The 26,209-nt window shown below is 46.1% G+C and overlaps 1 protein-coding gene across 1 annotated transcript in view; it reads right to left on the reverse strand.

The window, feature by feature from the left end:
* The window catches only part of SGCD (sarcoglycan delta), a 532,111-nt gene extending 511,611 nt beyond the window's left edge, over positions 1-20,500 (reverse strand). The window contains exon 1 of the mRNA XM_038414953.2: positions 20,166-20,500. The gene's annotated coding sequence lies outside the window, so the exon portion shown is untranslated. The remainder of the gene's footprint in view (positions 1-20,165) is intronic.
* Between the last annotated feature and the right edge of the window lie 5,709 nt (positions 20,501-26,209).

The raw sequence follows: 26,209 nt of genomic DNA on the forward strand, positions 1-26,209 counted from the left end.
AAAAAATAACCTTTGGTCTTATCAGGGTAACAGAATGGGAAATAGTGCATGAGATTTCTAATGATGGAATAGACTAGAACTCCTTTGAAGTCACTTCATAAAAGTTAGAAATGGAAAAGTCCTACTAGGTCATCTACTCCATCTTCCGGTCATAGCAGAATGGTTCTACCATGCATTCTGAGGCTGACTTGACGCAGGGGGAGAGGAAAGCAGACTATCTGCTCTGCACGCCAAAGAAATGCAGACTCTAGGGAACAAAAAGTTTCTCATTTATGGGATGGGCATAAAAATGATGAAAGTGTGTGTGTGAAAATTTTTAACACTTCACTCCTCACAATTCTTGAGTCTCCAGAGTTTTATTTTTTGCAATATTTTGAGGGCCTCATGCTATGTTTCACTGAATGGTTCACAAAATCCACATCTAACTTGAAACCCTCCGATTTTAAACTTTTTGGGCATTCAGAATTTTGTACAGCAGTGCCCTGGGAGCCATCCGAGGCAGTTTTGATATATAGGGAAAAGACAGGAAGGGTTAAAATGACACAAACTTACATTTATAATACTCTCTCTCTCTCTCTCTCTCACACACACACACACACACACACACACACACAGTTACGAAGGGACAGAAACTGTGAGGGACACAAGCACTCTCGTTCCACCTCCAGAAGCTTTATAGATTCATAGATTCCAAGACCAGTAGGGACCATTGTGACCTCTCCATAACACAGGCCAGATCACTTCCTTGCAGAAGCTGCAAGTGAGGACAGCAGCTGGTAGATATTTCCAGTGAGTAAGATACAGGAGAGGTTCAGATCACAGTCTCCCATCTCTGTGAGAATGTTCTCACATAGAACTAGGGTCTGGAGATCTAAGAGACCCAGATGACAGGAATTCTGAACACCCAATACAAGCAGAGACTCTCCCTCAACCAGAGACTTTACTGTCCTGCACTTGGCAATGCAAGTGGCTCAGGAGTCCAGAGGCAGTCACTGACGGCATCTCCTCCACTACATTTCCAATAGCAGGTTCCTCCTTTGGCCCCATTACTGGTCCTACCATTGCAAGCTCCTTTTCCCCTACAACTTTCAGATGGTCTTGAATACTCTGCTGCTGAGGTATGCTAAAGATGTAAGGTTCAGCCAAAAAATTTGACATTTTTTAGCTGATGAATATTTTTGGCTTCTGTAAAGGCGTTTTCTTCCCTATGAACAAACTCAAACATAAAGGAATGACAAATGCCCTTATTGTACATTCCACTATTGAGAACAGTCCTCCTACACAGAAACTCTTAATTCACTGAATCACATAAGAAACGCTATTGTTATTTACAATGCTTCTACTCAGGGTATGTCTACACTACGAAATAGGGTCAAATTTATAGAAGTCGGTTTTGTAGAAAGCGTTTTTATATAGTCGAGTGTGTGTGTCCCCACATAAATGCTCTTAGTGCATGTAGTCGGCGGACTGTGTCCACAGTACCAAGGCAACCGTCGACTTCCAGAGCTTTGCACTGTGGGTAGCTATCCCACAGTTCCCGCAGTCTCCACTGCCCATTTGAATTCTGGGTAGAAATCCCAGTGCCTGATGGGGCTAATACATTGCCACAGGTGGTTCTGGGTACATATTGTCAGGCCCCCATTCCCTCCCTCCCTCCGTAAAAGCAAATAGTTTTGCGCCTTTTTTCTTGAGTTACCTGTGCAGATGCCATACCACGGCAAGCATGGAGCCCGCTCAGCTAACCGTCACCATGTCTCCTGGATGCTGGCGGATATGGTACTGCATTGCTATACAGCAGCAGTTTACTGCCTTTTGGCAGCAGACAGTGCAGTATGACTAGTAGCCATCGTCGATGTAGTCCTGGGTGCTCTTTTAACCGGGCGTCTGGGCAAACATGGGAGTGACTCAGCCAGGTCATTTCCCTTGTTTCGTCTCATGGCGATTGAGTCCTACCGGCAGTGCACTGTCTTTTAATCTGCAGCCAACAGAAGATGATGGCCAGCAGTCATACTGCACCATCTTCTGCCGAGCACCCAGGAGGTGACGATGGCTAGTGGTCATACTGCACAGACTGCTGCCAGCAAGATGTATAAAGATAGATGAAGTGGCTCAAAACTAGAAATACACCAGATTTGTTTTGTATTCATTTTCTCCTCCCTCCCTCCCTCCCTCCCTCCGTAAAATCAACGGCCTGCTAAACCTAGTTTTGAGTTCTATCCTTGAGGTGGCCATTCAGTTTCTCACAAAGCCACCCCCTTTGTTGATTTTAATTCCCTGTAAGCCATGTCGTCAGTCGCCCCTCCCTCTGTCAGGGCAACAGCAGACAATCGTTCCGAGCCTTTTTTCTGTGCAGACGCCATACCACGGCAAGCATGTAGCCCTCTCAGATCACTTTGGCAATTAGGAGCACATTAAACACCACGCGCATTATCCAGCAGTATATGCAGTACCAGAACCTGGCAAAGCAAAACCGGGCGAGTAGGCGACGTCAGTGCAGTTACAAGAGTGATGAGGACATGAACACATACTTCTCTCAAAGCACATGCCCTGGAAATGTGAGCGTCATGGTGCTAATGGGGCAGGCTCATGCGGTGGAATGCCAATTCTGGACCCAGGAAACAAACACAGACTGGTGGGACCGCACAGTGTTGCGGGTCTGGGACGATTCCCAGTGGCTGCAAAACTTTTGCATGCGTAAGGGCACTTTCATGGAACTTTGTGACTTGCTTTCCCCTACGCTGAGGCGCAAGAATACCAAGATGAGAGCAGCCCTCACAGTTGAGAAGCGAGTAGTGATAGCCCTATGGAAGCTTGCAACACCAGACAGCTACTGGTCAGTCGGGAATCAATTTGGAGTGGGCAAATCTACTGTGGGGGCTGCTGTGATGCAAGTAGCCAACGCAATCAAAGATCTGCTGATATCAAGGGTAGTGACCCTGGGAAATGTGCAGGTCAGAGTGGATGGCTTTGCTGCAATGGGATTTCCTAACTGTGGTGGGGCCATAGACGGAACCCATATCCCTATCTTGGCACCGGAGCACCAAGGCAGCGAGTACATAAACCGCAAGGGGTACTTTTCAATAGTGCTGCAAGCATTGGTGGATCACAAGGGACGTTTCACCAACATCAACGTGGGATGGCCAGGAAAGGTACACGACGCTTGCATCTTCAGGAACTCTGGTCTGTTTCAAAAGCTGCAGCAAGGGACTTTCTTCCCAGACCAGAAAATACCCGTTGGGGATGTTGAAATGCCTATAGTTATCCTTGGGGACCCAGTCTACCCCTTAATGCCATGGCTCATGAAGCCATAAACAGGCAGCCTGGACAGTAGTCAGGAGCTGTTCAACTACAGGCTGAGCAAGTGCAGAATGGTGGTAGAATGTGCATTTGGATGTTTAAAAGCGCGCTGGCGCAGTTTACTGACTCGGTTAGACCTCAGCGAAACCAATATTCCCATTGTTATTACTGCTTGCTGTGCACTACACAATATCTGTGAGAGTAAGGGGGAGATGTTTATGGCGGGGTGGGAGGTTGAGGCAAATCGCCTGGCTGCTGGTTACACACAGCCAGACACCAGGGCGGTTAGAAGAGCACAGGAGGGTGCGGTGCACAACAGAGAAGCTTTGAAAACCAGTTTCATGACTGGCCAGGTTACGGTGTGAAAGTTCTGTTTGTTTCTCCTCGATGAAACCCCCCGCCCCTTGGTTCACTCTACTTCCCAGTAAGCTAACCACCCTCCCCAACTCCCTTCGATCACCACTTGCAGAGGCAATAAAGTCATTGTTACTTCACATTCATGCATTCTTTATTAATTCATCACACAAAGAGAGGGATAATTACCAAGGTAGCCCAGGAGAGGTGGTGGAGGAGGGAAGGACAAGGCCACACAGCACTTTAAATCTTTAAAACTTATTGAATGCCAGCCTTCTGTTACGTGGGCAATCCTCTGGCGTCGAGTGGCTGGGTGGCCAGAGGCCCCCCCACTGCATTCTTGGGCGTCTGGGTGAGGAGGCTATGGAACTTGGGAAGGAGGGCGGTTGGTTACACAGGGGCTGTAGCGGCGGTCTGTGCTCCTGCTGCCTTTCCTGCAGCTCAACCATATGCTGGAGCATGTTAGTTTGATCCTCCAGCAGCCTCAGCATTGAATCCTGCCTCCTCTCATCACGCTGCTGCCACCTTTCAGCTTCAGCCCTCTCTTCAGCCCGCCACTCACTCTCTTCAGCCCGCCACCTCTCCTCCCGGTCATTTTGTGCTTTCCTGCACTCTGACATTGTCTGCCTCCATGCGTTCGTCTGTGCTCTGTCAGTGTGGGAGGACAGCATGAGCTCAGAGAACATTTCATCGCGAGTGCATTTTTTTCGCATTCTAATCTTTGCTAGCCTCTGGAAAGGAGAAGATCCTATGATCCTTGAAACACATGCAGCTGGTGGAGAAAAAAAAAGACATTTTGAAATTTGAAAAAAAAAAAGACAATTTGAAAAGACACATTTTATAGAACAATGGGTACGCTCTTTCACGGTAAACCTTGCTGTTAACATTACATACATAGCACATGTGCTTTCGTTAAAAGGTCGCATTTTGCTTCTCCCCACCACGTGGCTAACAGTGGGGAACATTTCTGTTCAGCCAAAGGCAAACAGCCCAGCAGGAATGGGCATCTCTGAATGTTCCCTTAAGAAAAGCACCCTATTTCAACCAGGTGACCATGAATGATATCACTGTCCTGAGGATAATACAGAGAGATAAAGAACGGATGTTGTTTGAACGCCAGCAAACATACACTGCAATGCTTTGTTCTACAATGATTCCCGAGTACGTGCTACTGGCCTGGAGTGGTAAAGTGTCCTACCATGGTGGATGGAATAAGGCTGACCTCCCCAGAAGCCTTTTGCAAAGGCTTTGGGAGTATATCCAGGAGAGCCACGAATGCCAGGGCAAATTAATCATTAAACATGCTGGCTTTTAAACCTTGTATAGTATTTTAAAAAGGTACACTCACCAGAGGTCCCTTCTCCGCCTGGTGGGTCCGGGAGGCAGCCTTGGGTGGGTTCGGGGGGTACTGGCTCCAGGTCCAGGGTGAGAAACAGTTCCTGGCTGTTGGGAAAACTGGTTTTTCCGCTTGTTTGCTGTGAGCTATCTACAACCTCATCATCGTCGTCTTCCTCGTCCCCAAAACCTGCTTCCATGTTGCCTCCATCTCCATTGAAGGAGTCAAACAACACGGCTGGGGTAGTGGTGGCTGAACCCCCTAAAATGGCATGCAGCTCATCATAGAAGCGGCATGTTTGGGGCTCTGACCCGGAGCGGCCGTTCGCCTCTCTGGTTTTCTGGTAGGCTTGCCTCAGCTCCTTAAGTTTCACGCGGCACTGCTTCAGGTCCCTGTTATGGCCTCTGTCCTTCATGCCCTCAGAGATTTTCACAAATGTTTTGGCATTTCGAAAACTAGAACATAGTCCTGATAGCACGGATTCCTCTCCCAATACAGCGATCAGATCCCATACCTCCCGTTTGGTCCAGGCTGGAGCTCTTTTGTGATTCTGGGACTCCATCATGGTCACCTCTGCTGATGAGCTCTGCATGGTCATCTGCAGCTTGCCACACTGGCCAAACAGGAAATTGAAATTCAAAAGTTCGTGGGCCTTTTCCTGTCTACCTGGTCAGTGCATCTGAGTTGAGAGTGCTGTCCAGAGCGGTCACAATGGAGCACTCTGGGATAGCTCCTGGAGGCCAATACCATCTAATTGCGTCCACAGTATCCCAAATTCGACCCAGCAAAACCAATTTCAGCGCTAATCCCCTTGTCGGGGGTGGAGTAAGGAAATTGATTTTAAGAGCCCTTTAAGTCGAAAAAAGGGCTTCGTCATGTGGATGGGTGCAGGGTTACATTGATTTAACGTTGCTAAATTCGACCTCAACGCCTAGTGTAGACCAGGGCTCAGGATCCTTTTTCCAGGTATTTGACTGAACACATACAGCTTCACACTGCAGTCAATTAAAAGGACATTGCCAAGGATGCTGGCACTCCCCAAACAGTGGTCTCAGTTTTGTATTTAAGCCCATACTTTATACAAAGCAGATGAAGGTTTTTAAAATAGAATATACATGGCTACCAATTAACTCAGGCACAAAATCTATCTTTAATATGCTGTCACTTAGATACCAAAGTAAAAAGCTCCTTAGATGTCAATAGAATACCCTGTGCATTTGCTAGTTTTAGAATTTGATGCACTTCAGTCTCACAAAATCTATTTGCCTCAGTTTGTCCTGTGGGGGGGCGGGAGAAGGGGATTATGGGTAGAGTAAAATATCATTCAATTTTCACCACCATCTTCCTCACCAATTTAAGAAATAGCGTTAGTTGAGAAACGTATAGGCCAACAGCGTATGCCTGATACGTACATGAACATCTCATGTAAACCTGTGCTTTCCACAAACGAGCCATTTAGTATCTGAGTCCACACAAATGCCCATGTTCAAAAGAGCTAGGCCCGGGGTACTGCAGAGAGCTGGGATTTGCTTTCCTGAAGAGCCGAAGCTGCCACCGTGAGAGAGAAAGCTGGTGCTGGATCAAAGGTGCCAGCCAGAGAGACAGAATGGCCTGTGGTTGAGAGCAGAGAGGCATCAAAGGCTGAAGAGAGACAGCCAGCATGTATGTAACCAACACCCCACAGGACTCATCTACCCTCGACTCCATACAACCTCATTGCCAGAGTATCTCTGGAGTAACGGGCAGCGGGAACACAATCCTTCTTCCAGCCACCAAAAGCCAATCCCAAAATCCACTCCAGGCTGTTTACTGAGATCAGAGAACCCAATCGATGCAACAGCCAACAATTCTTTCCTCCCACCCCTGTTTTCATTAAATCACTTATATGGACCAAAAAAAAAAAAAAAAACCACACAAACACACTGGGGGAAAGATGAGGACGGGAAGAAATCAATAGATTAATCTAACAACTTCAAGGAACTCTGCACCCATCCATCAGCTTCACACCCCCAAGCTATCACCTCTGTCCCCCAAACACACCCCCAAGCAACTACACCCCCAGCCTGTCATGCCCTCCCAGAATTGCACCCCAAGCTGGAAGAATTAATTGCAGGGAAGGTTTATGGCCCCAAAGGATTAAAAAAACCTACCCTCGTTAAAGGGCGACATTTGACTGGTATTACCCTCACCACTAATTGACATCTGTATTATTGTATGCCTTGCACAAGGGGACCCTATTCCACAACTGGGATCTCTGGGGACTATCACAATACAAAGAAATATTATTTGTCTATTCCATTAGCAAGGGAATACAACGACGACATCATCGTGAAGATAAGAACTTATGATGAGGCTAGCATCATGGCAAGTCAAAAACTTCTTTAAGAGATGATCCCACACAATTCTCTCTCACAATATGACCCAGGAAGACCAATAACCTATTTCAACATCTGAGAAAGAGCTTTCTGAAGGAATTTGTCCTTTTAGCCTAAAAAAAAAAAAAAAAACAAAACCAAAAACCACTCAACAGACTTCATACCTGCGTTATTGCTCTCTCGTCATGAAACCTAAACACACAGCCTTCCTTTGCTGAGTTCTTACTCAGACAACAAGATGTAAATCTTTAGTATATACTGCAGTCAAGAATACTTAACATGATGTGTTTTGATTAAGGTATTCTGTTGTTTCCAACTCAAACAACTAACAGGGCCTGTAACATTCTCCACATGTTTACCTTAGAATATTTTAATATATTAATATAAAATGAATTTTCTTTTTAAATCCCTTGTCAGAAGTAAGAGCATTACAATGAAACAAGGAAGTGTAATTGGTAATAATGTTTCAACGCACTCATCTTTAAACTCTGCTAACTTCCACAAAAGGCCTTCTGAAAATGTATCCATCTAAGATGACATCATTACCTTAGTTTTCAATAGTTTTACTGTGGATGCACACATTTCCTCCCTCCTTCCCCCCCAACAGACTTGGAAAGCTTGTTATCTGTAACACTAAATGAAAGACTAAACCTCAAAGTGATTTTTCTGTGTGTGAAATTAAAGCGTGTAACAGCATGCTGGGCTCCAGTCTACACAAGTGATCTGGGCTATGATTCTCATTAATAAAAACCAGACCCATTTTGGCAGATGAATCTGGAAGCTGTCCTTGCGCAGCAGTCAAAAAGTTCTCTCAATGAAGATTTAAACAGAAAAAAAAAATCAAATGACAGATTTGTTTCTTAGACAACCAAGCCAATGCAAAAAAGTCTTGTATTCACACTTTCAGAAATGATCATCTCTTAGTAGTTAATGACTCCAAGCCTGATTCTGCTCTAACATTTCCACTGACATCAATCACTGCAGAATCAGCCCCTTCACTATTGGCTGGTTCAAATCCAGCTCCTGAATACCTGGTTCAAGTCTCCTATGTTCTCTCAAGTATCTATTTCTGGCAACATATAAAATAATAGACTAAAACAATCAATTTATCAAAGCATCACACTGCTGTTTGATCATCCCCCCCCCCCACCACATTAATCACATTTTTGTTTCATGCAAGGCAAAGCTGCTGTGACATACCCTAATAAACAGGAACAGAGGGCAAATAGTAGATTTCCTAGTGCTTGCCTCAAATCAGCAATATAGCTAATGATTTTATACAAAATGCTAGCGCAGGCTCTCTACGAATGAAACTGAAAAACAATCCAGCTATTCAGGACCATTTTGCAATCAGAGCATCAAGCCATACTATACAAGATCAGCAACCCATGCGCGGTCTCAATGACGTGGTGAAAAGTATGATTCAGTTAAACATTATATTAGTCTGACTTCAGAATCTAGATTTGGAGAAACAAAATATAAGCAGCAATGTAGTTTAGAAGCTAGGGTTCTGGGAATCTGGATGACACTGGATAACTAAAATCATGGTTAAATTTTTACATGGTCCTAAGAATAGTAAGAAGAGTGAAATTTAGCCTTGAGAGCACAAGATCTATCTTATACTTACATCCCCCTTAAGCCCAGAAAGTAGATCTGAAGCGTGTAGAGGTGCATGCTAACCTTTTGCACCAGAAGCCTCTCACTTAGCATGTACAAAGAGTCTCACAGCTGAGGCAATTCAAAGACTAGAAAAACTGAAAATCTCTGTTCCACATGATTTTCAAAACTCAAGTCAAGCCTTCCATACCCAGCCTTACAGCTATACCCATTGCCGATGACTGTCAGACACACCTGGAATAGTCTCAGATGCAGACAGAGCTTTGGTCAACAAGGCCATTCTTTAGATCTTACATTTGTAGCAGACCACACTGAATCTTAAAAGCTGGAATAAAAATCCAGGACTGTTGCTATACACAGATTTGATGGACTTCAAAAAGTTATTGGAGTGGGACAAACCGTATGAAATGCTTTTATCAGGAAGTGAGGCAAGAAGACAGGTTTCAGAGTAGCAGCCGTGTTAGTCTGTATTCGCAAAAAGAAAAGGAGTACTTGTGGCACCTTAGAGACTAACAAATTTATTAGAGCATAAGCTTTCGTGAGCTACAGCTCACTTCATCGGATCAGAGCTGTAGCTCACGAAAGCTTATGCTCTAATAAATTTGTTAGTCTCTAAGGTGCCACAAGTACTCCTTTTCTTTTTGAGGCAAGAAGCAATCCAGTGGCTCCAAAAAAAAAAAAAAAAGCAGCTCTCATTTAATTAGCTCTTTGCCAAGTGTCAGCAAGGCTGTAGGAAACGTCCAGTGGTGGTTCCTCATTTGTGATCCCAACAGCTATAGCTCCATTCCTGACAAAAAAAGCTCCTTATCCAGCAGAGATGAACCCTCCTCAGGAGAGAGGTGTTTCTGCCGCCGTTAATAGCATCAGTTCAATACGATAGCTCCCACTGCCTGCTTCTAGCAGAGTACATCTGATATGTGAAGGTGATATAGGAAGCTTGTGCACTGGGATAGAGCTGGCCGCACATCCAGGCTAGAAGCAGCGATATAGATTGGTTTCTAACAATGCAACAGAACTAGTTTTATCTGCAGACAGAAGTCAAACCTAAGAACAAATCCCAGGGTTTTTTGTTTGTTTGTTTGTTTTAAAAGGGGGTGGACAGTGGAAAACAGTAGGAGACAGGAATTGTGTCTATGGGCCAAATTAGTATTTATGAAGCCCTAGGGAACGATACCCATTGCTGAACAATCCTTGCCAAGGTGGCAATCTTTAGCCCTGGCTCCCAGACGCTTCCAGAGAGCATACAGTTTGCGCTAAGATTGAAATGCACTAGATTGTGCCAAGCTAGCAAGTTTCTCCTAAAGGGGAGCCCCCAAAAGAGTTTTAGTCCCCTCACCATCATCCTTTGTAATTTATTCCATCAAACCCTAAAGTACACTTTAATTTATTTATAAAATATTACTCTATCCATCCACAACCTTTGATCAAAGAGTAGCAAAAATTCGCCCCTGGCCCCATCTAAAAATGGTTATCATCACTCTCTGACATCTCCTCATGGATTTCTAGCTATCAGCTCAACTGCTAAAATAGAGCTCTTAATATTTCTCACAAGGCATCCCCACACACACACCTCCTTTCACAATTACCACGGACAGCACCATCATCCTGCCTGCAGACCTCTCTCTAGCCCTGCATGTGAGGACCATGCAGGGGCTTCCAGGTGAAGGTGGTTGGGGCTCAGCGGAGGGGTCTGGATGTGGAGATCTCAGAAGGAAGGGTCTATGTGCTGGGGGAGTGGGGCTTGGTGGGGTGGGGATCTGGGTGCAGCTAGTCGGCAGTCAGTGGTGGTGGGGTGTGGATGTTGGGGCTCAGGGTGGTGCAGGGGATGGGGCATCAGAGTCTGGGTTTGAGTGCATGGAGCTCAATGAGGGGTGGTCTAGATGCAGGGGAGGAGGTCCAGAGGCAAGGGGTCTGGGTGCTAGTGAGTTCCAGATGAAGGAGTTGAGGTTCAGTGCAGTGGGGTTCGGGTATGGAGGGCTAGGAGGGTTCTGGATGTATCAAGTGAGGCTTGGCAGGGGTGTCTGGGTATGGGAGGTCCGGATGCACGGAGGGCTGGGTGGATGGGGGAGCAGCTCCCCGTACAGTGATCCCTCCCCCCACAACTGTGGAGCTATGGGGGCAGGAAGCAGGGGAAGATGCTGAGCTCCCTGCAGCTGGAGGAGGTTTCTGGGGGTGGGTCTGACACAGACCCAGCCACTGCTTACAGGGGAAGAGGAAGTTCCATCCTCTCCTGCTTCCAGCCCAGCCGGGACTAGCAGCTGAGCCCAGTTCAGGGTGGGGTGTCCCCAGCCCCACAGTGATTTACCGCTCTGCTGGCTGCTCCAGGTGCCTGAAACGATGTACCTGCACTGCTAGGGAGTGGTGTGTGACTGCTCTTGCAGCTTCCCTTTGCTTCCCTGTCAGAAAGTCATTTTTCTGCGGGGAACCAATGAAATCTGCAGGGGACATGAATTCTGCGCATGTGCAGTGGCACAGAATTCCCTCAGGACTAGTATTATCTACACCATTCCTGACAGGTGTTTGTCTGACCTGTTCTTAAAAACCTCCAATGATAGAGATTCCACAACCTTCGGTTTTTCCCGTATTTCTGCATTCAGTGATATGGGGGAGTTAAGAAAGCATATCTCAATGCACATGCATAAATTTTACTCTCATAATCAAGTGCTTTGTCAACTCTTCCATAATTAAAAAAAAAATTAAGGGACTCTCCAAAACATACAAGGCCAGATCTTCACCTGGTGTGAATTGGCAGATCCACTGAGATCAACTGAACTACAAAACTATTTTTGCCAGCTAAGAATAGGGTCTGTAGTGCAAAATGCAGGCTGCTCACTTTTTGTACTTCAAATAATTCAACTGAATCTTAAAAACAAAAACAAAACAAAAAAACCTACAGATTATTCCATGCGTGTGCAGTGAAGCTTCAGTCACTTCCGGCAGAATCCTGCAGCTCTTATTCACTCAGTACTCTGTTGGCTCCAGCGGGAAATTTGCATAAGTATAGCACCTATGTTTTGGCCCAGACTTTTTTGTTTCAACTCTCTGCACTGCCATCCCAGGGGCCCATTAGCCTGCACAGTGAGGCAGTGCATTTTGATCGGAAGTGAAATAAAGGAGACCATCTTTAGAGACTAGCTTTAAAAACAGAAACAATTCAACCTGTAAAGGTGGCCTTGGGGTTCCCCTACCATGATGCTAATCTGGGTGACATGGACCTTGTGCTGGAGCTCTCTGGTGCCCAGCCATGTCTACTGAGCAATCCACTGTCCCTCAGCTGAGTGATACAAGCGCGACGAGGAGTAATGAAGCTGTCATGAAGCAGGTGGGCACAGAGTTACCTCGCTTGGACCACCATGAGGGATCCCTACTACCTAGGCTGGCACCAGGAAAGGCCTTATCTTATCTAAGGCTTTATCTACCCAGTCATTTTGCCCCGATTCCAGCCACCGGCAGCCAATCACTAGCTGCACTGGTACAAACAGCAGCTTAGCCTGTTTACAGTAAGTGTATGTGCCAGTACAACTTCCCTGGCTGCTGGTCAATAGGGACAGTAATCAAGGCAAATCTCCAGCATACACAGGGCCACAGAACAGTGTTAACAGTACAATTAAAAAACACTGACTGTCGTATTTTCAAAGGAGTAACCACAATGCAGTGTGTTGATGATGTGCCCTCCATAAATGGACTGGCAAAACAGCACATTGTAATTTCACATCCTAAAATTTATTCTAGAATACCGGGTGCTAAGAATTCATCACTGTACCCGGCACTGCTCCCATTTTCAATATTTGTGTAAACATTTAGACTGCCAAATCTGACACACCCCATCGCCTCCAGGGACAGAGAGAGTCACCAGCATGAATGCAATGCATCAAAGATGCACATTTCAAAACCTTCACATCGTTAGCGGAACTGACATGGCTTATTGTTAGTGCTCAGTTGATGATCCATGCCATCGTGCTTTGAGGTTGCATCAAAGGGAAGCATCAAAGTGTACAAAATTTAGATAAACTTCCACTGTCTCTAAGCTTCCTTGAAACACCATCGCATAGCTCGGAGGAGGTGTGTCTGAAAAGGCAGTGGTACTCTGAGTAATACAGAAGCAATCTTTTTCATCTTCTCATCAAATATTCTAAAATGCCACCACATAACACCGCTTTATAAATGTGCTGGAATCACTGCGTTCTACAAGATCTCGCCGTGACAGATCTTGTAGTCGCATGCAATATCTTTGGGGACCATACTGTATTAAACCTATGAATGGTTTACATACAATTGTGTTCTACTCCATGGGCAAGGGTTACTACAGCTCCTGTAGGAATGAAAAAACTGTGGGTAGTGATTAAGGTGAATCACTGAGACTAAACAATTCTAGAGAGGTACTGACACCGGAATGATTCGTGTATACTGGTTCAAGCTGGGTTTTGAGACTCAGACAACAAAAGGGCTCTTGGTGAGGATGAACTTGAACTGACTCATGGCCTGCTTTCGGATCCAGCAAACGGATAGGACCTTCTGTCCAAGGTGGGGCCCCAGCCCTAGTCTAAGGGACGGAGTGATTTTGACTAAATAGTACCCCATAAGACTGATGGGTGACCTCTGGTAAGGAACTTGTGTGTAGGAACTTTTATTGTTTGTATGTGTTTTCTCAGTAATGCTCTTGCCTTAAGAATAAATGTGCTTGCTTAGAAATGTGCTTGCTGGCAGTATACTGTTTGTGGGCCTTGGAGAGGAAGCAAAGGCACTGGCCTTTAGGCAGACTGGCTTGCAAGGGATAGCATAGTGTAAGGCACAGAGCTGTGTAGCCTTAAAACCCCCAGGTCAGAAGGGAGTGGGACAAGGGTCCCTATCCAGAAACAGGTGACAGCAAGGACCTGGGACCTGACTGGGAACTTCTTTAGTGGATCACAGAAGGGAGGATACAGGTGCAGTAACTCCAACTGTGATACTTGCAATATGAGATTCACAAACATATACATATGTACAGAAAACTTGCAATGATCACGCAGGATTTGCTGATTAGATGGGATGAGTCACTGAGATTTTCCAAGGTTTTCTTATTATTCAGGGATCAGCTATTCTGCTCTCTGGTCTAGCATCAGTGCTTGGGAAAAGGTAATGATCCTCACTGCTTTAAATTCACTGAAAAGCAGGAGCCTCACCTCTCAAAGGATATAAATCATTGGTTTCCAGTTCTCCCAAAACTCAATGAAATTATATCAGAAACCAAGAGAGAAAAAGTCAAGACTGACACCAGAACTGTGATTTTGAGCCTGATCCAGTGTAGTCAATTTAATTCTTTCAGCTGATTACTACTAGAGGCTGGCCCAGGCCCAAGGTTTCATACCTTAAGATCTGCCAGAGCTAGAAACAACGAGCCAAATTCTTTGCTGGTGTAAATTGGTGCAGCCTCATTGCATAGAGTTGCACCAGTTTATACTAGGCAGAAATTTTTGCCCAAATACTTCCTCCTATTTAGAAGCTGAGATTCCCACTGGTTCCTAAAACATCAGACCATTATTAGTACCTGGGATTTATTATCATGATTTTTTGCATTAGTCCCAAATTGAGCAAATCGCAAACTTTAGATCAGATTAATTTTAAATCCCTGATAAAGTGTCATATAGTTAAAATGTATAGTCCTGTCTAAAAAACAGTGAAAAATATCAAACTTAAAACAGCCTTTACTGCATAAGCATCTACCATTAAATTTTCAAACAAGAGCAGACATTTTCAGAACCACCTATCCCATCAGAATCAGTGACAAGCAGACAGGTTATTAGCTGCATATAGTTTTGAAAAGTTATGGGGTTAAATGCCAAAAGTTGCTGCATATTCATTCTGAATACAAAAATTCAACCACTTTCAATTATATTGTAAATCAAAGTTTGTCAAACAATGCCTAAAGTAATATGGTGTCAGAACCTTCTAGTGAAGCATCAGTATATCCTATCAATTACTGTTTTGACAATCACATATTAAGCATTTCTTAATGCTTAACTCGGGCCTACTTGGACTTCTTGCTCTTTCAGGTTCTAGTTGCTGATGGTCCACAACCTAAGAGGACTCAAACAGAAATGCACTTCCTCCGGCAGTCAAAGAAAAATTAATTCAGATGGTGGTGGTAACACACAAGCTTTTAGGCAAAGATAATTCCCATTTCAAGTGTATCTACCGGATTTAAAGAAATCAGATGAAGGGGCCTGAACTTCCCACACGTGAAATAAAGTACTCCTGGGGAAATTTTGCATCCCCTGTGCATGCGTAGAATTCATGTCCCCATGCATACTTCTTTGCTTCCCCGCAGAAAATGACAAGGAAGCAAAGGGAAGCCACGAGGGGGTGGGGCCTGGGGACACCCATGGGCGTTGTTTGCGGGGAGCACTGCCCCCCAAAACAGAGGCAAGGCATGTGAAGCACACAGGACCACATACCACTGCTCTCCCCGACCCCGCATTTCTGTGAGCGCAGAGCTGCCCAGCTGAAGGAGGATGATGCTCAACACGCTGAGTCTGCAGCTGGACACCGCCTCCTGGGTCCTAGTGCCGGTCATGCTACCAGCCTGTATGCTGAGAGTCATCCTGGTTTCTGTACAACAGTGAGTGCCCGTGGGGTGGGGCAGGGCCAGAGGGGGGCAGAGGAAAAGTGGGTGGGGTGGTGGGAAGATGCAGTGGGACAGGGCAGGGGGCGGGGGATATAGGAGCGAGGGGAGGTGAATAGGGGCAGGGGACGGTGGGGAGAGGTGGAGCAGTGGGGGAGAAGAAGAGAAGGGGATAGGGAAATTGGGAGCCTGGCATGCGGCATCCACAAGTTACCAGCAGCTGGGGCTCCCCCATTAAGCAGGCCCACTGAACTCCCACCATGACGAGCCCTGCCCCAACAAGCCCCAGCCAGCTACACCTGAACCCTCATGCCAAGCTCCCTACACCTAGACCCCCTGCTGAGTCCCAACCACCTTCATCTGGACCCCTTCCCCCCAGAGTTCAATTGCCCCTGCACCCAGAACTCCCCAACATGCCCCTGTACATCCAGATCTCGCACTGAGCCGCCCACACCCAGACTGCCCCACATAGAACTCCTTCACCCCAACCCTGGATCCCCCCACACTGAGCCCCTCCACACTTGTATCCTGCAGGGCTGAGCCTGCCTGCCTGCCCATATCTGGTGAACCTGGCGTGCAGGGGTAGGGCCTTCGGGTGTTTCTGGGGCATGCCCAGCACTTGTGCTGTGTCAGGGTCGGCTGCAGCCTCACCGCAGAGTCCCTGTCCCGGGATGGGGGGACTAGAGGGTGATCTCCCACCTCCATGCAGCCAGTGGCCTGTGCTCCCCATTGCCATGCTGGAGCCTTCACATGTATTTATTGACAAATAAAATTTGCAGAATTTTAAAATATTGTGCACAGAATTTTAATTTCTTTGGTGCAGAATTTCCTCGGGAGTAATAAAGGCAGAAGTAGATGGCATGGAAAGTAATCTTCCCATAAAAAACTTCAATGCCAGATGTGTGTCCCGGAGGTTTTATCAATGCACATTAGTCCCTAATATATTTCTTCCATAGTCATCAAAACAGTTCAATTAAATATCAGTGGCTTTTCAGATTAGCCCAGCATAGAGTTACCATTTACCGATAAATTAAGGTTAAAGTCACTGTCAAAGTAGCAAAAGAATGCATTACGATTTCAAAGAAGAATGACAAGACAGACAACAACAAAATAACCTTATGCAGCATATAACAAGCTTTCAGTTAAGTATGTGCTATACTGATTTTTAAGGGCAATTAGGCGAGTTTTTATTTAGTTATAATTGGGTTTTGTTGATGCACAGAGAACATTTGGAGACGTATTAGCTCACGAGAAAGAGAGGACAAGGTCCCATGACATGCTATAGATATATAAAGACATCTCCATATACAGAACCTTCCTCTTTCTGAGGGTCAGGCACAACCATCTGCGCCACTGCGTACGATACGCTTTCTCTTTCTTCCTCAAGCAACTTTTAATGCACCCCCTTTATAACTTGTCTTATAAAGGATCTGTGCATGTGCATTGTATCAACATACACCATGGTCACTAGAGCACTATAGGTATGTTATAAGGAAAGCAAACATCATCTAACTGTAAACAACTGAACCGAAAAAAACACTGATTGCCTGAAAGCTTGTAGGTTTTATCTCTTGCTCTATTCTGATGTATTATTGAGATTTTCTAAATCACCAAGGGAAGTTAGATGCCTGCATACCTGCATTACACCAGAGCAGACTCACTCCTACCTCCCCTGTAGCCCACAAAAGGCTGGGAGACCATCTTCTAGTACAACACCTCATTCCATTTGTTTACGTTGTTCTTTTCCACTGCCTTTATACACAACGTAGCCTCATCCCACCAGTAACACGGAGCCATCAGCTCCTAAGGCAAGGAAGGGAGTGCTCCCTCATGACTCTGGCTCTAAAAGCCAACCTCCCCTCACTCCTTTGCACTGCCTTCCTGAGTCCTTTGTACCATTTGAGCTAATGAGTTAGTTAGCCTTTGAACTCTCTCCAGCCCATCCCAATCGATCTACTGTCACGCTCCCCTTGAAAGTCAGGGAACCTAACTGCTCTCTGGGCCTTTGACAAATCTCTCTACACATTGTAACACTGAGTTTTTGTTGGCAAAACAAGAAAACTGTCATGGTAACATTTTCCCCCAAAACAATTTTTTTTAACAAGAAAGTGTTTGCAAATAACAGAAATTAATAACAGTTGCAAATGGAATACATTAATACTATCAAATCCATGATTCTTAAGACTGAACAGTAAAAATTTCTGGAAGCTACAAATAGCAAGTGTGAATAAAGTCAAACTTCTTTATATTCCATGGTGAGAATTTTTAAGAACTTAAGACAAAGCCCATTTTCCAATGGCAAACAGAACATTGTACCATCTGTATCTGCTCTAATCAAAGAGTTTAGATGTTAAGCTGTTTTTATAATGTATTTCTGACAGATGATTCTCTTTTACTACCCCATCTTGATTCTACTGAGCCAAAATGACACCTCTTATCTCTCTGAAGTCAGTATAATTTTGCCTCTATGCTTTCTAAGCAAGGCAGCTAGAAATATGGGACCAGATACTCATTTGGTGTAAAGCAGGGTAGGAGTCCATTGAAGTTAATGGAGCTATACCAGTTTACGCCAACTGAATATATAGGATCCTTTACAGAACATGCTCCTGCAGTGCAGGACATGTGAGCACTTTTCTATGCTTACCTGTATATCACATCACAGAACAAGCATGCCTGCTAGCATGCGTACCTAGTTCAGTAAGCTATACGTGGCTGACCTACACTGTCCAAATATGGCTCAGAATTGCTCATTTTTCTTTTCAATGAGACACCATGCAGGTGCTGATTTAGTGGTTCATTTATCAACCTTGCCCAATACTAAGCAATTCATTTGATTTAATCTGGACAATTCAATTTGAACCCTTCCCCCCTGCCCCCAGAAAAAATCTGAGATGCCATCACGTGAACGTGTGTTTTCAACAGCTGACTTAACAGAAGATACCTGACTTAAGGGTGTGAGGGGCTTCATAGCTACATGATTATAGTATTTAAGCTTTTTTTACCTTTTAGATCTTGAATTTAAAAATGAAATTAAAATAAAGGCACTTCAATGGTCATTCTTACTGCTACACATTCAAGAGTTTCTGCTAGAATAGCAGTTGCACTTTCAGAAAAGTCACCAAAAAATTAAGTGTCGTATCAATGCAACCAACAAGCTCCTGAAGTTCCGTGGTTTATGATTCAAAGTCCATTATTCTCCCTAGACCTATCCGATACATTTTTGGGATAGGAGGGGGGGGGGGGAAAACACACATTACATTTATAAGACACCAATCTGCAATCTTCTATTGTTCCATCTCAGTAGCCCTGAAGTTCATATCATCCTTGCAAAAACAATTAAAGCGATCCAACAGGGAGTTTGCTGTTTCGCAGCACACCTTCAGGACAATGGCATCTGGACAGCATACAGTCTAGCACAAGTCAATCGGAAGGGAAAGCATACATCTCTTTGTCCATTCAAGATACTACATAAAAGCAGTGGCAGGTGTCAATCGGGAACCCTTTTCCCCTAGCACCCCCACGGAGGAAGGCAGAACGATCAGTTGCCAAACCACCACCTGTTGGTCACTGCCAAGCCAACCAGACCCATTACTTCATCCTTCCAAGAGCTGGGCAGGGGCTGGAATAACCAGAGCCACGCGTCCCTTGCTGTGTGTCAAGGCACAAGAGTCTTCCCATTGGCAGTGACTTCAGCCCCACCCCTGACTCAGATCACCTGCTGCTCCTCCACGGCCAACTCTCTCGGACACTCACACACACACTTTTAATAGTCAGCCGGCGTGACCTGCCTCTAATGCGTTGCATTCTGCAGTCTGCTTCTCTCCTGCGCTGTTTCCACTGATCCCTAGCGAAGTACACCCTGTGCTCTAGACCAGGGGCTCTCGACCTTTCCAGACGACCGGCCCCCTTTCAGGCGCCTGATTTGTCTTGCGCACCCCCAAGTTTCACCTCCTTTAAAAAACGGCTTGCTTACAAAACCGGACATAAAAATACAAAACGGCCACAGGCACACTCGGGCTGAACAACTGTGGACTTTCTCTTCTTTACCACAGAAAATAGGAACTGAAGGTTTGCATGGCCATCGCAGCGCATACCGTAGAGCGCAGTATAAACAAGCCATTGCCCGTACGAAATCTCAGTTTGCCCCGACTTCGCTCGTGCTTTGTAGGCAGCCTGGTGTAAAACCAGGCAGATACCTAGATGAGCCGCTGTCCCCGCTGGAAGATCCCTGGGGGTACGCGTACCCCGGCTGGAGAAGCGCTGTAGGGGCATAGCCCCCCCACCTGGGGGGCTGCCCGGGGGAGCCAGGCTGAGCGCTGCGGGGAGGAACCCCGCTTCGCTCCAGGGGAGCGCCAGGGGCAGCGGCCCCGCTGCCGAGCCCACCCGCCGGGAGCGACGTCGCCCACGAGCCTCCCTCCAAGCAGCACCCTCGGGCGCGGAGCCTCCCCGCCGGGGAGCCGCGGACGCCTGTGAGGGAGGCGGCGAAGCCAACGCCGGGCGGGCACAAACGTCCCGCGGAGCCCGAGCCCACGCGGCGGGCCAGGGAAGCGGGGCGGGCGGCCGAGGGCCCCGCGCGGTTACTCACCCCGGGGGCCGGCCCCGCGCGGCGGGCAGCCCAGGCTCACGAGCTCCGGCCGGCGACCGCAGCTAAGTCCATGGGGCAGGCGCACGGGGGGACGGGCGAGAGAGACGCGGCCAGCCCCGTTAGGGGATCATGCCGGGGGGCGCCCTGGGGGGCTCCTCGCGAGCAGGGGCAGGCGCCTATAGCCCGAGCATCCTTCCCGGGGCGCCCATGCAGCCGGCTCCTACATGCGTTCCGGCCGGGGGGGCGGCGGGGCTCAGCCTGAGCGGCTCGCTCTGGGGTGCACGCATGGGGTGGGGCCGGGGTTCCCGCTCTCTCCCGGCCACTGAGCCCCCCCCCCTCCCTTGCTGGCTCGCCGGGCTGCGGGCAAACCCTGGGAGGGAAGGCGCTAGGCGGGCTGCAAAAAGCAGCAGCAGGAGCAGCGCCCACGTGCCGGCTCCTGCTGCGCGCGCGCGCGTGTGTGTGTGTGTGTGTGTGTGCGCGCGCCCGCGTGAGCCAGCTGGACGGGAGGGGGGGCGCGCGCGCGCGCGCTCCAGCCAGGGTTCCCCCCCCCCCCCCGCAGCTCCAGGAAGCCCGGGTCGCAAAGCTCTTTGCAAATCTTGCAAGCTGAGGAGAGGGTGGAGCCGCTGGCGCTTTGGCCCCGCTGCACCCTGCAGCAAAAGGGGCTCGGTGCGTTTCCCTACCCCCTCGCCCATTCGCCTCACACCCACCCGCACCAAAGGGTGGCGGAAGGGACCAGCCTTCCTCGGAAGGGGGGTGGGGAAGAGGAAAGTGGGGCTCCCCCGACTCAGTTGCTTGCTTTCTTTTCAAATCTCACCCTGGGAGGTGCATTTAAATCAAAGAGGCCCTGGCTGGGAATCAGGCTGCCAGTTTCAGGAAGGAGACTGCAAAAGGTGATGGGAGGCTGGTTCTCCCTTGCAAATAAATAACGTTCTGGTGTGAATACCCCTGCTGTGAAGCCCCTGCGGGTTTCCCTAGGGGATCTAGCCTCAAATCTCCCTCCTAGTCAGAGGCGCTCAAGAGTTTGGTCCCAAGAAGAATGAGGCTCGAAAGGCTGGGGCCCTGAACTGAGGTTCAGGAGACTTGTTCTCAGCTCAGCTAGAGCCTTCCTCTGTGATGTTGGGAAAATCCTGTTCCTCTGCCCCCTTCCTGTAAAATGCGGGGAGGGGGAGTGGAATAGGTGCCTGAAGGGTTGGGAAGATAATTACTAATGGTTTTTAAGAGGCACTCAGTCTTAGCTACTACAGTGCTAGCCATGTAAGTACCAGGATAAATAGCACAGCTGACAACATTGGCCTTTCAATTTTAATATTGAGGGGAGGTGGAAACATTGATTTCCAGCTAAAGAAAAGTCAGCAATTTTCCATTAGATGCAAAAATCTTGTTTTCTACTCGCTAAAAGCTGGTGCATTTTCTAAGACAACAGAAAGTGTGTATTTCTTTAGCTCCAAACATTTAAATACCATGCAAAACACACTAAAGAAGTATTTTAATTTTATATCCACAGTCAAAGTGTAAACTCTCCTCTCATTTTCTCCTCAGAGAAATATTAACTCTAAAGTCTAGGCCCCAATACAACCCAGGAGTCCTCATTCCAGTGCAAGTCAATGAAAGGTTTAGCTTACCCAGGACTGGGGATAAGTACCCCCAGCTGAAGCCACTTAAATGTTATTACACTGGGAAAATGTAAGAAACAAAATGCTCCGCTAAAGACATGATACTTTTTAGATCATCTTTATGCTTCCCCTCCCCCCAAGATAGGAAGATTTGTTTGTTTTGAGGAGTGGGAGCTTGCAACAAAAAAAGGTTTCAGAGTAGCAGCCGTGTTAGTCTGTATTTGCAAAAAGAAAAGGAGTACTTGTGGCACCTTAGAGACTAACACATTTATTTGAGCATAAGCTAAATAAGCTTATGCTCAAATAAATGTGTTAGTCTCTAAGGTGCCACAAGTACTCCTTTTCTTTCAACAAAAAAAGGATATACAAATAAAAGGGATTGTTTCACCTCTCCATTTAATCCAGCAAACAGCTGCCACTATAACTGGTAGACAGAGACATCCATTTGGGGCATAGAAATTGCACCTTATGAATGTTGATCAGGAATTCTTAGGGAAGCTTTGTTTTTGATTTTGATTTAAATGCTGTCCTTATGGTCAGTAGACCTCACAGTCACAAAATGGAGACCAAAGGATGAGGGGAAATTAAAGGGGGAAGTCTACCCAATTAACTAAATCCTGCTCTTTTCCTTTCCCAGTACATACACACACTGTGAAGCCTAATGGTATCCCTGGATGCAAATACTACAGCTGTTAGGATCTGATCCAACTCCCCTTAGTCAATAGGAGTCTTTCCTTTGATTTCGGTGGGAATTGTTTAGGAGCCTTATGACATTTTGGGGACCACCCTGATCAGGTCCTGTCGGCACCTGCCCTGTAACTTTTTGTCACAGGCCTTATTGCCCCTCACCCTAGTTAAGTAATGCCTCTAATCCACTACCTCATGAGCCCAAATCCTTCATTCCTTGCATACCCAACATTCCTGTTGGCATCAATGAATGCTCTGGCTTTGCAAGAAATGTAGGCTAAAGGTCCTTTACCATTAATTCAGGCATGAATCCCCTGTCCTACACCTAGTTCTATGTTAACCAGAAGTTTGTTCAGCTTCATGGTAGTGTCACATACTGCCATGCAGAAATTTCTTGAGAATTCTGACATTTTCATAAATATTTTCTAGTTCCTCCCTCCCCTATGAGGGCAACAACAACAAAAAGCATTTCTGCACAACACTAAAGGACCATTATTTCTGCTGGCATACTTTCACTAACCGCCATGAAGTTATACGAGCAAAGAATGTAATCCTGGAGTTTTTGGATTTCCCTCTTAGTTGCTTGTGAGTTCTCTCCTAGCTCTCCAAAACTTGTCCCTGTCTCTCGCTGATCATGCCATTAAACTCTGGATTTAGCAGGTTGGTTTGCTTGGGTTGATTTTTTTTTTATTCAGATTAGTTATTCAGAAATGCAATTGCTGCATGGAATGAGAGCAAATAAATGTCAATCCTGAGTGATGAAAAATCCTGACCCTCTGTACATGTTTAGTTAAAAACCGCTCTTAAATGTCACCAATTTTTCCAGTGAGGAATAAAGGGGAAAATGAACGAATACAACAGGCAAGCTAAAATAAAAATGACACGCATTTCCTAAATCCAGCAATCACGTCCCCCAAATGTAATATTAATCCAGCGGAGCTGTGGGACTTAACCTCCATCCCAAAAGTTGCGTGAGCTCCAGTTACATTTTAACCGCATAACCGCCATATAACCGCACAAATGCCTTGCAGCCATAATAAACATTGTTTAAAGTTCTGGATCAGCGACAGCAGCTGGCGCTACCAACCCCAGGTGAGTCAATGTCCTGGTTAACACAAACTGTTGTACTGTGTTTACTTAGTAAGATGTATTAGGATGTTAAATTATCCTGCATTTTGCTACTGCTAAAGCTACCAGCTGACCACAGACAAGCTTTGGTGCAGAAGCAGAAGAAACATTGGGGCAGGCTTTCCAAACTAACAAAGAGATGCTAACTTTGCTGTTAAGAGATAACCTCCCTCTTTCCCCTGTCTTTGGAAAATTTGAGGAAAACTTCCCCTATTTCTATTTCAGTATTGCCAAACCCAAACACTCAGAAATCATAACTTTGGACCACATAAAGAGTGTGACAGGAGAGTGCTCTCCCATTGACATAATTACCTCCATGAGAGGCGGAAGCTGTGTTGGTGAGAGAGCTTCTCCCATTGACATGGCACCAGTGTGGACAGTGCTTTGGTTAATGTAATGTGTCTTTTTCACACCCCTAAGCGACGTAAGTTACATTGATTTAAGCAGTAGTGTAGACCAGCCCTGTGAAACAGATGTCCAGCTTAAATAAAAGTAACCCAGTAAATTACTGTACCCCATAAAGGTACACTACTTAAAGAAGCACATGTGAGGAGTCCTTCGTGCCAACTCACTGTGTATGGATTTGGTTCCAGTGTTCTTACCGGGAGTTGTCATGATCAGCAAAACAAGTCAGAAAATTCGTCCCCATTCCAAACAACTTCTGCTTCCACTTCTGGGTCATTAAACCCCGCACACTATGGTCAAGAACATCATTCTCCACATCTTTTTTCATACCATCTTGGACCTATATTGCTTGCTTTAAATGGTTATTCAGACATCTCAGAGATAGTATTGATCTATGCGCTCAAGTGGAATTGATTATTCAGCATGCCACCATTAAAATATCCTCTCATTGCCTAAGCCTTGCTTCCACATACTGGAATGCTCTTTTGTCAACAGCTTGTAGTCAGAAATTGCAAGATTAAATGTGTGCCAAAAAGGAACAGGTCAGACCTCCTGGAAATGCTTTGAATTAGATTTTGGGATCTAGCACAAAGCTGCAAGGGTGCATAACTGAGTGTGTATGTAGCAATTTGCTTCCACAAAGAGGAAAAAAAAAACAAATTAAATTGTCTTCTGTCATTTCCAGCTTGCTCAGCAGAGAAAGATACATGAACATCAACTGTAGCCATTTGAATTAAGCAATGTGGTTTATTGGGGAAGAAAGCAACAATTACACAGAAAATTTAGACAACCATTTATGACAATCATAGCAGAAGCTCTGCATTGCCTGCTCAGGTTTCACTGTGTTTTACATCAACCCCTGGCATCTAACAAAGGCAGTGCTAAGCTTGTTATGCTCTTTTGGACTTCTAAGGATACAGTCACTCCTTCAGAGTAGCAGCCGTGTTAGTCTGTATTCGCAAAAAGAAAAGGAGTACTTGTGGCACCTTAGAGACTAACAAATTTATTAGAGCATAAGCTTTCGTGAGCTACAGCTCACTTCATCGGATGCATTTGGTGGAAAAAACAGAGGAGAGATTTATAGACACACACACACAGAGAACATGAAACAATGGGTTTATCATACATACTGTAAGGAGAGTGATCACTTAAGATAAGCCATCACCAGCAGCAGGGGGGGAAAGGAGGAAAACCTTTCATGGTGACAAGCAAGGTAGGCTAATTCCAGCAGTTAACAAGAATATCAGAGGAACAGTGGGGGGTGGGGTGGGAGGGAGAAATACCATGGGGAAATAGTTTTACTTTGTGTAATGACTCATCCATTCCCAGTCTCTATTCAAGCCTAAGTTAATTGTATCCAGTTTGCAAATTAATTCCAATTCAGCAGTCTCTCGTTGGAGTCTGTTTTTGAAGCTTTTTTGTTGAAGGATAGCCACTCTTAGGTCTGTGATCGAGTGACCAGAGAGATTGAAGTGTTCTCCAACTGGTTTTTGAATGTTATAATTCTTGATGTCTGATTTGTGTCCATTCATTCTTTTACGTAGAGACTGTCCAGTTTGGCCAATGTACATGGCAGAGGGGCATTGCTGGCACATGATGGCATATATCACATTGGTAGATGCGCAGGTGAACGAGCCTCTGATAGTGTGGCTGATGTGATTAGGCCCTATGATGGTATCCCCTGAATAGATATGTGGACAGAGTTGGCAACGGGCTTTGTTGCAAGGATAGGTTCCTGGGTTAGTGGTTCTGTTGTGTGGTGTGTGGTTGCTGGTGAGTATTTGCTTCAGATTGGGGGGCTGTCTGTAAGCAAGGACTGGCCTGTCTCCCAAGATCTGTGAGAGTGATGGGTCGTCCTTCAGGATAGGTTGTAGATCCTTGATGATGCATTGGAGAGGTTTTAGTTGGGGGCTGAAGGTGATGGCTAGTGGCGTTGTGTTATTTTCTTTGTTGGGCCTGTCCTGTAGTAGGTGACTTCTGGGTACTCTTCTGGCTCTGTCAATCTCTTTCTTCACTTCAGCAGGTGGGTATTGTAGTTGTAGGAATGCATGATAGAGATCTTGTAGGTGTTTGTCTCTGTCTGAGGGGTTGGAGCAAATGCGGTTATATCGTAGCGCTTGGCTGTAGACAATGGATCGTCCATCTTTGTAGTCCATCTTTGTGTGGAATGTTGGTGTAGAGGCTTCTACATCCATAGTGGCTAGGATGGTG

This window comes from Dermochelys coriacea, chromosome 8 (genome assembly GCF_009764565.3).
Source record: "Dermochelys coriacea isolate rDerCor1 chromosome 8, rDerCor1.pri.v4, whole genome shotgun sequence".
In the NCBI taxonomy this organism is placed as follows: Eukaryota; Metazoa; Chordata; order Testudines; family Dermochelyidae; genus Dermochelys; species Dermochelys coriacea.